The sequence below is a fragment of the Squalius cephalus genome (genome assembly GCF_949319135.1).
Source record: "Squalius cephalus genome assembly, chromosome: 8".
NCBI classification, from domain to species: domain Eukaryota; kingdom Metazoa; phylum Chordata; class Actinopteri; order Cypriniformes; family Leuciscidae; genus Squalius; species Squalius cephalus.
In genome coordinates, this window is record NC_137129.1 from 25,454,128 (window position 1) to 25,469,650 (window position 15,523).

Sequence of the window (15,523 nt, forward strand, 5' to 3'; positions counted from 1 at the left end):
GCACACAAGCACTATAAATCCCGTGTCTTTCACAGCCCACTCTCATAAAGCAGGCAGAAGCCGCTCGAGTGTTAAAAGTAGGTCACGTGTCCACCTCACCGTGCCCACACCTACTCACTGCCCGCTCTGTCACACGGCCTCTTACGACCGGTCATGTTTTAAATGTAAGTCATGTGCCCGCCCTCGAGCGCTCACACATACTAACGAACATTTCGCCCCTGACGCTGCCCTCGCGCGTCGCGCCTCACACTATACGTTCCCCGTCCAAAGCCACCGGGACACTGTGTGTAAAACGGCCAGCTATCGCTGTGTGCGATCTGCCGTATCTAAGCACCGAGAGCGCGCGCGCTGCACCCGCGCCTCCATATCTAGCTCTCGAGCCCCCGGCACGCGGCAATCAGAGCCCGGAGGCCATTCTGCCCCTGGCAGCACACGCGAAAGCGTGGGAAGCTATTCCAGGCGCGTCAGAATGGGTGCTGAGCACAGTAAAAAATGGCTATACTCTGCAGTTCGCTCGCCGCCCCCTGCGCTTTCTAGCGCGAACCGAGACGAGAGTGAATGGGGAAGTAGCACATCTACTTCGAGCAGAAATAGCGACACTACTGTGCAAAGGGGCTATAGAACCGGTTTCCCCTTCTCTGAGCGAGTCAGGCTTTTACAGCCGTTATTTCCTCGTTCCAAAGAAGGATGGAGCTCTGACCAATTTTAGATCTGACATTGAAGACTGTTCAAAATGCTCACAACCAGGCAGATCCTCGCGCAGATTCGCCCGAGAGACTGGTTTATTTCCCTCGATCTGAAGGATGCTTACTTTCAGATCCAGATAATACCCCGTCACAGGCAATTCTTGAGATTCGCCTTCGACGGTCAGGTATATCAATACACCGTCCTGCCGTTCGGCCTGTCTTTAGCACCCCGTACATTCACGAAGTGCATGGACACAGCTCTTGCTCCCCTGAGGGGTCAGGGAATGCGAATTCTGAACTATCTGGACGATTGGCTCATTCTAGCACAGTCAGAGGAAGAGCTTATCGCTCACAGAACAGTGCTTCTCAGCCACCTGGAAAGCCTGGGTCTCACGGTCAACTGGACCAAGAGCTCATTAGTGCCCAGTCAGTCAACCTCCTTCCTGGGTATGGAACTGGACTCTGTGGCAATGACGGCCAGCCTGTCGACACAGCGTGCGCGCTGTATCCGACAACTGGCCGCGTCTTTCCAGTTGGGCAGCACCGCACCTCTCAAGACATTTCAGAGGATGCTGGGATGTATGGCTTCAGCTGCAGCAGTGCTTCAGCTGGGTCTACTGCATATGCGCCCGTTGCAACGCTGGTTGAACGCACGAGTGCCTCACAGAGCCTGGGCCTCTGGCAGCATTCGAATCAGAGTGACTCAGAGCTGCGTTTCAGCACTGAAGCCCTGGTTAGCGGCCGACTGGTACCAGCGGGGAGTGACAATGGGAGCCGTCTCGCACCGCAAAGTTATCTCGACGGACGCATCCAACTTAGGTTGGGGCGCTCTTTCGAGGGCAAACCGGTCTTTAGCCTGTGGTCAGACCAGGAGAAATGCCTCCACATAAACTGTTTGGAGATGATAGCGGTCGAGAACGTGCTCAAGCGCTTCCTCCCCCTCATACGGGATCACCACGTGCTAGTCCGTTCGGACAACATGTCCGTGGTGTCCTATGTGAACAGACAGGGCGGTGTGAGATCCAGGAACCTCTGCAAGCTGACAGAACGCCTTCTCGTGTGGGCTCATCACTCGTTGCGCTCGCTGAGAGCTGCGCACGTGCCGGGCCACCTGAACGTCGGCCCAGACAGACTGTCCAGAGACAACATTCCCCCGGGAGAATGGTCTCTGCACCCTCAGACAGTCCAGTCACTCTGGCGCCTATTCGGCAGGGCGAAAGTCGACCTCTTTGCGTCAAAAGACAACGCCCACTGCCCGATGTTCTTCTCGAAAAGCGAGGACGCGCTGGCCCAGACCTGGCCCAGCCTCCCGCTGTATGCTTTCCCTCCGATCTCCCTGTTACCACAGGTCATCAAGAGGATCAGGGAAGCGCGCCACCCAGTGCTCCTAAATAGCCCCGCGGTGGGAGAACCAAATCTGGTACCCAGAACTAGTGAGGCTGTCGCACTTAGCCCCATGGCCGATCCCGCTGAGAAAGGATCTCCTCTCTCAAGTCGGTGGATCAATCTGGCATCCCCATCCAGAGCGCTGGTCTCTGCATGCGTGGTTAATCAACGGATACCCGTTGATCTGCCAGAAGGAGTCATAAACACGATCACGCAGTCTAGAGCCCCTGCCACAAGAAGGCTCTATGCGTCTAAATGGTCTGTGTTCTCCGAATGGTGCGCTACTAAGTGCCTGGATCCACGTACATGTGGGGTCCCACGGGTGCTCTCCTTCCTACAAGAGCTGTTGGACAAGGGCAGGTCCCCCTCCACGCTCAAAGTATATGTTGCAGCGTTCGCAGAGACGACGCGCGGCCGCGCAATAGGAAGAGACGAGCTTATCATCCGCTTCCTCAGAGGAGCTAGACGGATGAATCCCCCGCGGCCCCCCTCGGTTCCTATTTGGGATCTGTCCTTGGTCCTGGAGGCCCTGAAGGCTTTTCCCTTTGAACCGCTCGAATCCGTGGATCTGAAATACCTCTCGTTCAAAACCGTTTTTCTGATAGCTCTGTCTTCAGTAAAACGTGTGGGGGATCTACACGCGCTGTCTGTTAGCGCCGCGTGTCTTGAGTTCGGACCTAATGACTCTAAAGTCATCCTCAAACCGAGACACGGTTACATCCCCAAAGCGATTGGTACTCCCTTTAGGGCGCAAATCATCTCCCTGTCGGCTCTGCCAGTACCCGATAGCGAGGACGGTGATAACCTCCTATGCCCCGTCAGGGCGCTGAGGGTTTACATCACGCGCTCCGCCGCCTTTAGGCGTTCTGAGCAGCTCTTTGTTTCGTTTGGTGGACGCACCTAGGGTCTCGCCGCCTCGAAACGGAGTTTGTCCAGGTGGATAGTGGACGCGATCGCGCCAGCTTACGCCTCCAAACACCTGCAGTGCCCTATGGGCATCAGAGCCCACTCCACTAGAGGCATGGCCTCGTCGTGGGCTTGGTCCAGGGGGATTTCTATTCACGATATTTGCATGGTGGCGGGCTGGGCCTTCCCATCTACATTCGTGAGGTTTTATAACCTGGAAGTTCTGCTTTGCAGGCCAAACTGTTATCAGTATAAGTGATATGTATGTTCTGCCCAGTCACGCATGTGCAGACTACGTTCATGTACTGTTAATATATTTCTGGTAATGACACCAAGGGAAGAGCCTTTTGTACACAGACCGGCTGGGCCGCTCTGTCTTTTTTGCCCCCTTATGCGCACGTGTATTAGTGCGGGCCCGCGCTGCTGGCCGCCTATTCTTCACTCGGTTGTGCTGGGGATTATTCTCTCTATACATAGACCGGCGAGACCGCTCTATTTTCCCCTATAATGTGCTTATGTATTATGCTGGCCCGCGCTGCTGGCCACATCGCATGAATTGACATATAGACCGGCAGTGCCGCTCTATCTTATATGAAGTGCTTATTACATGTGCTGGCCCGTCTCTCCGACTGGCCACCTGTTCTAGCATGTGATTTTCCCCGGTTCCCCTGGGACTCATGCACTGATGCTCATGCACTGATGCTCGGCGCACACGGCGTTGACAAGGGGTTCCCGTAGCGTAAGCTAAACTTACGCAATACGAGAGAACCTCTCGTAAGAGAACGTACTCGGTTACCTAATGTAACCTCGGTTCTCTCTAGAAGAGGGAACGAGTATTGCGTAACCTGCCGTGTCGCGCCACGAGTTTTGCGCTTCAGACTGTGAAAACCAGATATTCAGCCTACGAGCCCTTGCTTATATGCACACTGGCCACACCCATCTGGACGGTTAGAAGGGTGTGGAGGGCGCGAAGCGAAGGGTGTGGGTTTGACGTCACGCAGGGCTCACTGGTAGGCTTAAGTAGTTGCCGCCGGGCAGCCAATGAGCACGCTTATACAGCTTGCCATGGTCTGCCGGCTGCCGCACTGCGTTGACAATGAATACAAAATTAAGGATAATTTTTGGCTTCAGATCTCGAAGAAAGAAGACTTTCCCGTAGGCTAAACTTACGCAATACTCGTTCCCTCTTCTAGAGAGAACCGAGGTTACATTAGGTAACCGAGTACGTTTATTTGCCTTCTGATGAAAAGTGCAGAATGATCTAAAGTATATTGTCTAAGGGACAAATTTGAACCAAGGTAATCCAGCCTTCTGAGTTAGGACTCAGAAAGAACTGAACAAGTCTTATCAGTCGGGAGTATTTCAGAAATGAAACAAGGAAACTTAGTCTGAAAGTGAATGTTTTGTTTTGAATGTAGGATTGAAAAGTAAGCTGAGTTAGTAAATTTATGATTTGTCTATGTAACTGAAATGGTCAGTTCTCAGACTGCTGAGAATTTAAATCCGAATAAGCACCTTTAACGGCTCTAACACCTTTTGTTTTGTTTCCACACCTCTGAGGGCACTTCTCCTGTAGCCTACTTGCCATGGCTGAGTCTGCACTAAAAAATGGTAACAGCCCTGCACTGAGGCCAACAACAGAAAGATATGGAACAGAACCTCCAAATGTTACCATTGATCAGATGATGGACAATCTGAATGCATATTTGGGCAAAAGGCTGGGACTAAGGAAGTGCCATGATGACATGTGCCAGAAGTACGGCATCAACCACTCAGAGAGTGGACTATGGGCCTTGCCGGACATTAAAAGGGCTTATGGAAAGATGCAGCGCTTAAGGACAAACACCAACAGAGATGGCTTGTCTGTGATTTTGGTAAAACAAATTCTACAGCATCGACAGAAGTGTGAGATTGACAAATCACAGCGTGAGTACAATGCAGAGAAAGCAAAGGTTCGAGCACTGGCTGAACAATTGCAGAATGAGAAGGACAAAGAAAGACTCTTAAATGATAATGACAAGCTGTTAAAGTTGCTATCCACACAACTGGAATCAAAAGACAGTTCTGGATGAAAAAATCCCATGAAATCTAGCAGCAAGATACAGGAAGAGTCACTCTACCCATTTAAAGACCTCTAGAAGATTGAGGATCAACAACGTCATTATCTGCTAGAGGAAAGTGACAGCAGCTCGACTTGGAGCCCTGATGACAGTGATGTTGAATCTGAGACACATGCTCATGTCACCAAGAAAAACAAAAAGGTTAGACTCACTCCTGTAATTGTCAAGAACAGAAGGACTGAAATTGAAGTTGATAATGAGGAGGAGTATGAGGAGGAAGGCGAAAGACGAACCCGCATCGTAAAAAGAACAATTAAGAAATATGTTCCACATAGAACATACCAACCAGCTTCTCCAGAGCAAGTTGACAAATGGTCAAAAGAATTGCCAGACGTGTACAAGCAACCAAGGAAAGCTTGGCAATTTCTTCAACGCTTACAGAAAATCTACAATTTACATCCAGTAGATGGTGTGATGATTGTTAATGTGAACTTAAGGGACAATGACCAAAAGAGGCTAACTGAAAGTGTTGAAAACAGGGTAGGCGAGTCTCAAGAAAACATTGAGGCTGGATGGGAAGCTCTACGAACATTCTTGTTTGAACTGAAACCAGCAGAGGTTAATTGGGCTAGAATTACCTCATGCATGCAGAAGACTGGAGAAAGTGTTGCAGAGGTCGAAGAACGCTTCACACAAATTTGGTTGGAACATGCTGGTTTAAATGACAGCGAGGATCTTGACAAGAACACTAGCATGCCTCTGAAAACTGCTTTTGTAAATGGACTGAAACCTGAAGTTTCAAAAGCCCTCAAAATCCAATATGACGACTGGGACAGTGTTGGAAAATCTTTTAATCAGATTGTAGAGTGGTCAGCAAAGATTGAAAGAACACATGTAGTCAAACTCAGAGCATTACGATCGAAGACAATGTCATACAACAACAGGACAATGTGGAATGAGCATAAAGAAAATGAAGATAATAGACAGTTAAAAACTCAAGGAAGATGCAGGTATTGCAACAAAGAAGGACATTGGGTTCGTGATTGCAAGCTGAGTTTAAAACATCAAAGCGATGACGAGGACAACCTGTTGAGAAGGTTTCAGCAGTTGACAGCCAAACAAAAACAGATTCTGCTAAATGCTGTTGAGCCGCAGGGAAACTGAAGAGCCTCTCTCTGCAACACCAACTAGTGACATCTCATCAGACAACTGATGGAATCCATGTGTATGCAAAAATGACAAATGAAAACACCACCCCAAAGGTAAAAGCATACACAGAAGTCTCAACAACTGAAGCCAAAGATGATGTCCTAGTAGAAGGTGCTGTTATACAAGCCGTAAAGGAGAGAGGTGCACATACAGCGGCATTAAGACAACTTCAGCAAGTTTTGCCATGTAAACTGATTCAAAATGAAGCATCCAGAAAACAAATGCAATCAGTAACGGAAGCTAAAACAAAACTGCATAATGACAAGCAATGCAGTAAGGATGACCACAAAGGAAATTGGACTATGCCCTTTTGAACATGTCACAGGCTGGCCCATGTCCAATGAAAACCTAACATCTGACAGCCTTGCCCAAACTGATGAAAGACTTAGCCTGGTAGGACACAATGCCAAGAAACAATTTTCACCCTTAGAATCCAGGAGGGAAAGCCTTCATGATCTCATGGTAACTGATGAAGCTGTTAAGGTGCAGAGAAAAGATGAGTGGACCGACGTGAGCCTTTGGGATTTGAAATATCTGCCTAGAGACGAGGGATAGACGGCAGTAGTGTTTATCAGAGTCCAGATATGGCGGGACTAGGGTTTTTAGGCTCTAGCTTGTCGCCTGAGGACGAAGACATAAACATAAACATACAGCCACTGATAAACACAGTATCCTGCCAATATTAAATAGGGACAGTTTTTCAGGCAGTTAGGAATTATGTGTTTAAAGTCTTTTCCTTGGCAAGATACGTTTCCCTTTTCTCTTTTGTGTGATTGCAGGTGTTCCACTGTGCCAGAGGATGAGCAAAGACATCCAACGTTTAGACTGCACTGCATTGGCCACCAAGATGAAAACTACTGAACATTCACAGAACACAACACTATCCGCCACCTCCAAAAGATCACAACTCCAAAATAAAAGCTTCCAGAGGACTCGAGCATTCAAGAGGATGAAAAGTTTCATCATGAACTCTTATCCTGTCATTTTAAGTAATGGAGCCTGTATGCAGCATGCTGTATATATGATTAATGAAGTTTGTTTTGTGATCAAAAATGATCAGATGAGGGATTGAAAGATTATGTGTATTTTCAGTTAACTTTAGTCAGATGCATTCACATGGTTACTGTGCATTAGATTTAATCAACTCTATATGTGTCTGTAAAGGTGTGAACCAAATGGCCCATACAGACAAATGGCCCATAGAAACTGATGGGTGTGAAACCGCATTGCTCAAGGTAGATTGCAGTATAGATCGATCTCCTGTGGGAGGTCCTAACAGTTTTCCTTTGTTTGGAGCCCTTTTGTCTTCATGTATAAAGTTCTGTCTTAGACACAGAACTTTGGGTTAAGATTGTTGAAGGGTGACATGCTAACATCGCTGCTGAAGGACTGCTACACTACAAACCTTCAATAAATTCTTCTCCCCACAAGAACTCTGGTCAAGCTTACTTATTTTATGTATTGGAGAAATCTAATACATTGGCGAGCCACCCAAACCACTGCTCGGCCAAATACACCAAAATCTAACACAATGAAAACTAATGCCATGCTTCCAAATGATATCTCCCAAGGGTAGCATGTACAGAGTGAACAGCAGCGGTCCTAGTACTGAGCCTTGTGGTACTCCATACTGAACTTGTGATCGATAAGACATCTCTTCATTTACTGCAACAAACTGATAACGGTCAGATAAGTATGATTTAAACCATGCTAATGCAATTCCACTAATGCCAACATAATTTTCGAGTCTATTTAAAAGAATGTTGTAGTCAATGGTATCAAATGCAGCACTAAGATCGAGTAACACTAATAGAGAGATACAACCACAGGCCCGGCTGCAGAATGAAATGACTGAGGGGGCATGTGAAATTATTAAGGGGGCTTAACTTTATACCATCAATGAAACAATACACACTGAATAACTTGCTTAGTAAAAAAAGATAAGCCAGCGTAATTTATTATGCATATATTAACCCTTTCACGCTTAATTTTTATATTCTAACTGACTCTGAGTTTTTTCAAGGCGACTGTTATTTTAGAATTTAGAACGTTCCCCCTTAATGTTTCCATGGCAACGCGTCATATTTGTCACGTGACACACCGCGGATATATCGCTTTTATTTCCTTTTCCCTTTTTTATTCAAAATACTCACAAACTTGCTTACCATGTCATCAACTATCTGATATTCCGATTCTCAAAAATGTGTATGTGAGTGTGTTTGGTCATTTAAAAACCTTTATAAATAATCTTGATCTTGACCTATAACGTGAGATGGCTGTGTCTTTGCGCCGCAGTTCTGAGAATCCTGTGAGTCATCAATTTCTCCCGAAATACATGCAAGCAAGTGGAATAGAAGAATAGAGTAAACTACTTTATAGTTACTTCCACTGTGTTTGTCTGATATGATATGAATAACACACGTCGGCAAATTATATTTGAATAGATTGTTATTGCTGCTTCCACAGACATCAGTGTATATTTTACAAACTCCAAATGTATTGTTTTACTAGTGCTTAATGTGTATTTAAATGTCTGAAACCTAAAATAAACATTGTGAGGTTGAAAACACTGCATAGTTGTGATATATGACAGCGCTGAGCGCGTCCGACTCTGGCTCAGCGCCAGCCAACGCGCGAAAGCACAGTTTGAATCTGGCAGTTATGTCACGTAACCGAACATTCTAAATCCCATATGTGGGACCGTACTCTCAGGGGCACTGAAATAAAAAAATCCCATATATGGGACTGTACCGCTCAAAAGGTTAAACATTTCATTTGTAACCATAAATACAAAAATGAAACTGAGGGGGCACAAATCAGATCTGAGGGGGCAATGCCCCCTTTTGCCCCCTCGTGGCGCCGGGCCTGTACAACCACGATCGGATGAAAAGAGCAAATCATTTGTGACTCTAATGAGAGCTGTCTCAGTACTATGGTACGGTCTAAATCCTGACTGAAAATCCTTGCAGATACCATTTCTTTCTAAAAAGGATCTTAGTTGTGAGTATAATGCCTTTTCTAGTATCTTTGACAGAAAAGGTAGATTCGAGATCAGCCTGTAATTGACTAATTCTGTAGGATCAAGTTGCATTTTTTAACAAGCGGTTTAATAATAATAGCCTACTAAAAAGTTCAAAGATCAAAGATGAATTAATGATATTAATAAGAGGATCTATAACCTCTGGAAGCATCTTTCAATAGCTTAGTCGGTATAGGGTCTAAGATACATGTTGTCGATTTAGATGATTTAACGAGTTTAGAAAATTCTTCCTCTCCTATAGCAATGAATGAATAAAATTTTTCCTCAGAGAGACTACAATGCACCGCCTGATGCTATACTGTAATTGACAGTTGCATAATTATAATTTTCTCCCTAATATTATCAATCCTGTAAGTAAAGAAGTTCATAAAGTCATTACTGCTGTGCTGTTTGGAAACGTCTGTGGTTGAAGCTTTATTTCTCGTTAATTTAGCCACGGTTTCAAATAAATACCTAGGGTTTTGTTTGTTTTCTTCTAAGAGGGTTGAAAAATAAGCAGATCTAGCAGTTTCTAAAGCCTTTATGTACGCAGTCGTGCTCTCTCTCCATGAAATGCGAGAAAACTCTAGTTTTGTTTTCTTCCAGTTGCGCCACATTTTTCTGGCTGCTCTCTTAAGATCCAGAGTGTGCTCATACCACGGCATTGGACTATTTTCCTTAGTCTTCTTTAAGCGCAAAGGAGCAACTTTTTTATGAAAATTGATAACAGTGCTTGCACGTCTCGCGTTAAAGGGTTAGTTCACCCAAAAAAAAAAAAAAAAAAAAAAAATTCAAGCCACCCTCAAGCCATCCTAACTGTATATGACTTTCTTCTTTCAGCCAAACAAAATCGGAATTATATATATATAAAAAATATCCTGGCTCTTCCAAGCTTTATAATGGGTGTGAATAGAGCCTGAGGTTTTGAAGCTCTAAAAAGCTCATCCATCCATTATAAAAGTAATCCATATGGCTCCAGGGGGTAAATAAAGTGCTTCTGAAGTGAAGCGATGTGTTTTTGTAAGAAAAAAAATCCAAAAAATCTTATACTAGTCGGGGGCCCAAAGTCTCAAAAGCTCAATAAAATGAGTTGAACCTGACATGGTCTGCCATACTTTTTATTTGTGTTTTGTTATGTTAACTTTGACCCTAAGAACCAATAATTGGAGGGTCTGCTCTGCTCTGCCGGAAACATTGCGGAAAAAAAATTGTGGCCATTTTAGTGTATGGACCCTTCATTTTTTGATAGAAATTTTGGAAAATGAAAATTTTCCTCAAATCCTCAGTGGGTTGGGTAAGCTGTCAATAAATGCATTCCAGATGCACAGAACACATGTGGTGACAACATCCAATGAAAAAATAACTCTTAAAGGAGTCATAACCTAGTATTACCTTGGATACCTACTGCTGTATTATAGTCTTTCAGGCCCTTCTAAAAAAGAAAAGTGGAAAAAAAATAAACACAGAGCTCCTCAGACCCTTATTTCTGAAGGCATTATTGTCTCGCGAGATCTGATGCGATATTTTGGCTGTCGTGGACGGTCATTTTAATAATGCAAATGAGGGGCGCGTTGATTGGTGGCAGGAAGGAGGGGGGTTGACACCGCAGGTAACGCTTTAGCATATCATTCCAAAATGACATCATGGCGCAAGTTATGAATGAACCCGACCAGGGGTGCGTTTCCCGAAAGCATCGTTGGCCAACTATGGTCGCAAGTTCCGTCGTTACCAATAGAGTTCAATGGACATTGCGATGAACTTGCAACCACAGAGCAACTCAGGTGTGTACTCGTTTCTCCATCTTTCTCGACTGAACTGAATATGAGGGGGAGAGGGGCGGGCTTCCCGCGGCATAGGTTTGCGGTGTCCATATATGGTATATCCTGCCCCGTCATGACGTCAAGACGGGACTGAAATCAAAATCTCGTATTTGAGTGCGCGTGCACGCGCGCTGGTTTATTTACCCTGAGGTAAACAAACGCTTCACTTTTAAATATCGGCTTCCCGGCCAGTGTATAATCGTTAGGCAATCATAACATACATTGATTCTCGTGGAAAAGTGAAAATTGCAGGTTATGACTCCTTTAAAACACATTTCTACATGATTTTGGCTAAATTTAATACAAAAGAATATTTTCATCTTTACTTCATTGGCAATCAACTATTCCCCCAAGTTATGAAATCAGTCAATATGCCATTCTTTTCACCAAACAGTATACTCATTCCACAGAAAAAATGATAAAAATCCAACCAAAATCAATGGATCTGTGATGATTTCACTACTAGCTGGCGTTTCACTACTATTTTAGGATACTCTCAAAATTCCGAAAGACATACTGGATATTTAACATGGTTGTAAATGTCCACATTATTAAACATCATGGTCTAGGCAGCTTTTTAATTTAAAAGATTAAATTAATGCCCTGTCAGTAGAGGAAGTAGAGAAGGCAACTTCTGTGTGTGCTGATGCAACTGACCAACTGAAAAAGCTGTCATGTTTGATGGCTGAGTTTGATGAAGCACGTACCTCACCTACCACAAAGCTATGGCTAATGTACATGGATATGATGATGATTCTTAGACGGTTCATCCATGCTGAGCGTGCAGGTCTGTGGGAGGAACACCTGGCTGAAGTGGAAAGGATGTTACCATACCTTGTAGCTGCTGGCCACTACAAGTACGTATCCTGCCTGCCCCACTAAGCTATGAAAAACTTGCCTACACTGGCTCCAAACATCTATGGGGAATTCAAGGATGGGAAGTTCACTGTATGTCAAACAGAAGGACGGTTCAATGGTGTCTGGACAGACATGGCACTTGAAAAAACCTACAACCGTGATGTCAAGACAAAACTCTTCACTGACATCAGTCAGCAGCCAGCGGCAAATACTTGAAAGCTCTTCCAGTTCTGACAGCTGTGTCAGAGCAGACAAAGGCTATGGCACACCTGGATGCGGATGACACCAAACACCACGAGGACAAGGACAGCCAAGGTGCAAAGGAGGCAGAAGTTGTAAGGAAAATAACATGTCATCAACAACCAGATGATCAATCCAAACAGGAGCTGATCAACATTTCAACAGGCCACAAAGCCACATCTGTTGACTTGATCTGTGCTCGTGAAAAAGGACTGGAGGCACTGGCTGCAGAAAGAAGAACAGACAGTGAGAAAGTAGCCCAAATTAAACTTTCAACCTTCGCAGCAAAGCCAAAAACGTCTATGAGGAGGAGAGTGCAGTTGTGAGGAACCTGTACTTTGTTTAGGACTTAGAGGAAGACGGGGAGGTGGAAGTGTTTGGCCATGAATGGACAAGTTGCCCAGCCTCCCTGTTTGAGCCAGATCCGTCCCTTGACCAAAGTTATGCAATGCGTAAAGGAAACAAGGCAGACTACCTGGCTGCAATCAAGACAGCCCTTGGCAGCTCATGGGGGGAAGTGGACAAACTACCGACGTCTGACAAGGCTGCTGTAATGGTAGTAGATGCCATGGTGTTCATTCAACGTTACCAACATCTTGGGAGGAGCATCCTCCATGAACAGCAAGGAAAGTACATTTACATTTAGTACCTGAGGCAGCTCCTTGGAATCCTACCAGACAAGTGTGACTGTGATCCATCCAAGTGTGATCCACTTTGTTGGTGATCGACATGTCGTCTCCCCTGCTGAAAGTCTGAAAGGTGAGGAATGAGAGAAGAGGATGAAGACCTGCCCTAGCAAAATTAAGGAGTACAAGCCACATGATACTCTCCCTATACCTGAATGGAAAGGCTTCATTCACAATCCACTGAATAAAGCTAATCTGTTGAACTACATGTGGGAAGCATGGGCAGCTCAGAACAAGTCACTTCCTGCAGGATGCACACTTCTTCTTGGTGGAATCTTTTGTAATCCTGATCGCACTCTCCTCTTGTCAGCAGATTGTCAGGTTGAGCTTCCAGAACTTTCCTGCGAGAAACATGAGGCAGATACCAGGATGTTTGCTCACATTGCATACTCAGTACAAATTCTGCACCACAAACGGGCTGTAATGGTTGCGACTGACACAGATGTGATCATGATGTGCATGTACTGCATCACACTCATGGATGGGCTGCAGGAGCTGTGGGTGAAGACGATGTTTATCTTCCTGCCTGTTCATGCCATCACAGAAGCTCTGGTGGGGAAGTATGATGTTGCAGCTTCAGATCTTACATCTTTTATCGCGCTGCTGTATAACCCACCCGGCCGGTCTTGTTTGCTGTCTCCTCAGGTGGTGAGGGTGAAGGTCTGTCCCCAGAGCAGTATCTGCAGTGTGCCACCCTCCTGATTATCCCACCTCACAGGGACCTGCACCTAGTTAATTAAGTTATGTTAATATTATTTTGTTCCATTAAAGTTGTAATAGTTGTCATCTGAGGCAATAAAATAATGAGTCAATTTGCTATATTATATTTCATGTGTGACACATTTCCATTGGGAGAACAGAGTTATGTTGAAATTAAAAAGATGCCTAGGCCATGATGTGTAATAATGTGGACATTAACAACCATGTTAAATATCCAGTGTGTCTTTCAGAATTTTGAGAGTAGCCTAAAATTCTATTGAGGTTCTGAGCCTGTTGATCGCCAACTAATAGTGAAATCATCACAGATCCATTGATTTTGGTTGGATTTTTATAATTTATTCTGTGGAATGAGTATACTGTTTGGTGAAAAGAATGGCATATTGACTGATGTCATAACTTTGGGGAATAGTTGATTGCCAATGAAGTAAAGATGAAAAGTGAGAAAACGCCTAATTCTTTTGCATTAAATTGAAAAAAATAACTCTTAAACACATTTCTACATGATTTTGCATCAGTGGATGTTGTCAGCACATGTGTTCTGTGTATCTGGAATACATTAATTGACAGCCTACCCAACCCACTGAGGATTTGAGGATTTTTTGTTCCACATTTTTCCAATAGGGTCTGGCTGCAGACTTAACGGGGGAGTGGAGCTCCACTCAATAGCGGAAATACGTCACCTCCACTGCGCCGGATCGTATATATACACACGTCACATCCACTGCACCCGAGCGGATATATAAACGTCACCTGACCTAATCTTCACGCAAAATATCGAAGCGGTATACTAAGCTTTTACGTTTTATGACTTTATTAAATATAATATATTTAATATTATTTAATAATATTATAGTAAAAATAATTTCAGAATTTTCTATTTAAAGCAAAATAACATGTACAAATCAACCAATGTAAAATAATGAAGAATAATTTCCACAAATTAAGTTAATTGTTTATGTAAAGCTGGCTGTATTGTAGACGGCTGCATCTAGAGATGGTGTACGGCTTTCTGTAGTTTTGCCGGTGTCTCTTTGAAAGTCTTTCCCAATTCACTACACCTGTTCAATATCAAAATGACAATCACACAATTCAGACAATAAATGAACAAACCTTTAACTGTAAAAAGTTTCAAGTTAGGGAAATGGAAGATAGTGAGATTAACCTAACCTAATTGTTTAGACAAAAAACAAGATGGGGCAACCACACTTATTGAACTCACTATCAAGCCATCTGAAGTGTGCCTCCTGCTGAAAATGCTCCTGGCTGACAATGTTGTTAAATCTCTGGCATGTCAGAGCCAGCCTCAGGATTGCAGAGAAGCCATCTTCTAGAACTACGAAGACAAGGATCCTCTGGAGAATGTCATCGGGCAACTGTAGATTTGAAACATGATTTAATATGGAGTCATTGCAAGCCATTTCATCAACATTAAAGTGAATATGAACACATGCCTGCAAAATGTCAGTGGCCACTGCACCATCCTGTGAAACCCTTTTGATCTTTGCTGGGAGTGTAGGTACCTTCAACAAGTAAAACAGAGAAAAACAGATCGTTTAAGAAACAGCTGCACATTTATACATGCTACCTTCACTACTTTTTACTGAAATATTACCAAAGTGCTGTGTCTCCTTTTCCTAGGGACACGAAAGACAGGCAGCAGACTCCCATCCCCATCTTCTTGCCTTCCTCTGTAAAATGTGCAAATCTTCGACCATGTCTGTAATTGACATCAAATATGTTCATCATGCTTTCCCACTTTGACAGTAGTATCTATTAATGTACTACTTTTCATTTCACAAACCATACCCCTCAATTTCAAGGTTCTCCAGCAAAACCTTGCACCACCAACTCCTCAGATATGGCATGTCAGACTGAAGATAAGAACAGTTGTAATGTAATTCACCACAATTAACATTAAACATCTTTGTCAACA

General features: G+C 44.3%; 1 long non-coding RNA gene across 1 annotated transcript; it reads right to left on the bottom strand.

Moving 5' to 3' along the window:
* Positions 1-14,824: 14,824 nt before the first annotated feature.
* On the bottom strand, positions 14,825-15,262 carry LOC307163163. The gene is made up of 3 exons (XR_013822033.1): positions 15,203-15,262; positions 15,042-15,110; positions 14,825-14,963 (listed from the first exon to the last, which is right to left on the bottom strand). It is a non-coding gene; the product is annotated as an uncharacterized lncRNA (long non-coding RNA).
* Between the last annotated feature and the right edge of the window lie 261 nt (positions 15,263-15,523).